This window comes from Egretta garzetta, unplaced genomic scaffold (genome assembly GCF_000687185.1).
Source record: "Egretta garzetta isolate BGI_Z169 unplaced genomic scaffold, ASM68718v1 scaffold120, whole genome shotgun sequence".
NCBI lineage: Eukaryota > Metazoa > Chordata > Aves > Pelecaniformes > Ardeidae > Egretta > Egretta garzetta.
The window spans coordinates 286,152-289,137 of record NW_009258270.1 but is presented as its reverse complement, the minus strand read 5'-3'; positions in this window follow the sequence as shown (position 1 = coordinate 289,137).

Here is a 2,986-nt window from a genome sequence, read left to right as displayed (position 1 = left end):
CCCCACTCTGTGCCCCCATTTCCTCGGAGCCGCCTGTTAAAGGTGAACCAGGAGCGTGCAAGCCCCTCGGCAGCTGGCTGCAGGGTGCAAAGAGCCTGCTGATACCCCACAGCCCTCTGTGGCCCCCGGGGTCCCCCCACACCCAGCAGCCCTGCATCCCCAAAGCTCTGTGTCCCGGAGAAGCCTGCGCTTCCCGGGCGATGCTAAGGGAAGGCAGCGGCGCTGGCGTGGCACGCGCTGGGCTCTGCTTCTCCTTGCAGCCCTGCTCCCGCCCTCGGAGGTGTCCCCCGTGCTGGGTTCCCCATCGGAGCAGGATGGATCCCATCCACCTCTGCCGCTGCCTGGGGAGCGGCACCCGGGAAGGTGCCACTGGGGTTCGGCAGCCGTGTTTCGCCGTTGTCAACGCTGCCGCCAGGGAAGGGGAATGTGTGCAGGCACGCGGCCTGGCCAAAGTGTCAGCGTGGTCTGGGGGACCAGCGGGAGGCTCCGTGGAGAAGCAGGTTCCTTCTGGGGGCTGGAAACCAGCAAAGTGCCTGCTAACACTTCCCTCTTTGCCAGAGAGCTGCAGGTGCCTCGGCTCTCAAGCCTGAACAGACCGGTGTGGCAGCAGAGAGTGACGGGGGCAGAATTCTTGCGGTACGCAAAGCGGGGTCGGTGTTAATTGCGCTGTCGCTGTTGTCCTGAAGTCTTCCCTGGTGTCGAAGTTTATAAGCAATGGGAGGTGATAACGCGGCATGACTGGAGGGCTTAAATCACGCCGTGGGGTTGGTACAGGGGGGGAGTTACAGGGATGAGTGGTGGAGCTTGAGACCCAAACCTGCGAGCGCCCGGCTGCCTGCAAATGTCTTTCTCTGGTCATTTTGCTGCTTTGTGCCTGGTTTTATCCCACCTGTGATGTGGGGCCAGCGTCAGCTCCCGATGGCTGCTGAGAGGTTCGGGAGCAAGGAACCACAGAAGTGACAGAAGTAAGTTAGCAGGGCTGCGACCCGCCGCAGAGCACTGACGCGCTCAGCGGCGTGGTGACAGGGCAGGGGGGGTGGAACCTGCTTTCAGCAGCATGAGCTGATCAATGCAGGGCCTGGCAAATGCCATTGCAGCGGGGCGGGGGGACACCGAAATCTTCCAGTATGTTGGATTGATTTAGGGCCCCCACCCCCAGTGCTGGAGCCAGTCTGTGTTGGTAAGCAGGATTTTGCCAATCTGGATAATCAATCCCGGTTTCTGTCTCCCGCATCTGCAGCCGTACGGGCCGTGCCGCTGCGAGGGATTAATTTTTCACACATCTGTCCACTGGAATGCACTAGCAGAGCCTTTGTTCGGGCTCTTCCTGCGGAGCGCCTTCTCCACCCTTGTTATTTCATTCTGCTTTTGCATGGCAAAACTTTTTGTCCTGCATTTCAAGTAGCTACTGAGCGTCCCTGGCAGTTGAACAAGAGAAACAAACTTTCCAGCCCTGGTTTTTGTGCTGTTTTCAAGGGGATGCTTGGTGATTTGAAGGGTATTTGATTGGGTTTGGCAGAGGCATTTTACTCTGTGGAAAATCCACAGCTCCTCTGATCCCTTACACATGGCTTAGGGAGCCCCTGGAGGTGCCAAATGAGAGATTTGCTGGTGGCCAGCTGGTCCTGGATGTGCCACGGGAACGCTGAGGACGCTGCTCTTGGGACGTGCGCCGTGGTGGGCAGGGGGTGGCGGAGGAGAGGCCGGAGGGACGGCATGGCTTGGCCGGGGCATGGCTCTGCATGAAAGCGAAGCCCCAGAGCCTCAGCTGGTGTCCTGCAGATCCTTTCCCTGCTCTTCGGAGGTTGGTTTGACTCTAACACCGAGGTCTTCTCACTCCAGCGTATCACAGCTCCAGCCCTAAACGTGTGTCGGGGGACCTGACCGGGGTCGGTGGCTCCATCACCAGCGAGAGGCAGTTTAGCGCTCGGGCCTTTGGGCTGGATGTGCTTCCTCCTGCATCCCGCTCCGCAGGGATTGCAGCAGTTCGTCAGCATCGTAAAACCAAACAGATTCACATGGGCGCCGAGGAGCAGGGTTTGCTGCGCGGTGCGTGGGGAGCAGCAGCAGCCTGGGGTAGCTCTGCATACATTCACCTGTACTATTTTTTTTTTCCCCCCCAACAGCCCTATTACCATACTTAAATGCAAGTATGTCTTTTTTTAATTGATGTTTTAAGTAGCTTCAAGTCACTCTAGCCTAGTTGTTCTCTGCTCCTTTCCCCTGGTAGATTCCCCGTAGCTGAGATGATAGTGCTAGAGGTAGCGGGCTCGTAGGCTGCTGGTGGCGCTGGGTCTGGCTCTCTCCGTTCCTCTAGCTCGCTGATCTCTCTTTCTGTTGCCTCAGTTGTTTTTCTGTGGTTCTTCAGCATTGCAAAGCAGCTGTGATCAAAGTCCTGGAGCCCCGGTCCCGTGGCCGTGACTACCCCTGGGAACGTCCTGTCGGACGCCGGGAGCGGTCGGAGCTCCCCGGAGACCAGGAACCTCCGAGGGTTTTGTTGACTTTGCAGCAAGGGGGGTTGGGGTTCTTGCTGATTACCTGGACCTTGCCACTGCCCTTTTAAAATACACATACTTAAAGTCAGAGCCTCTGGCAGATCTTTTGGATATTAAGTAAGTAAATAAACTAAATCTGCAGTCTTGCTAGCAGCATTTCATGCATCTGTAAGGGCTCGGTCCCCTGTAGGAGGGTGTATGTCTTAGAGCTCCTTGATCTGCGGCTGGTTTGCTTTCAAGAGCTTTTTTCCTTTCTTTCTTTCTTTCTTTTTTATATTACATTCCAGCAAATTTTTTCTGCTTGATCCCAGCAAATCTGTGATCTTGACATGAGGACCTCCTCGTATTTCCCATTACTGCTATGTCTGTAGATCGGCACGTTATTATCACTTGCAAATCAGCAAAGAACAAGAATTCCCCCGGCGTTGCGCGATGCGCTCTGACCCCACCCGTCTGAGAGTACGGAGACCTAAGCCGAGCGCCGCAGGCTC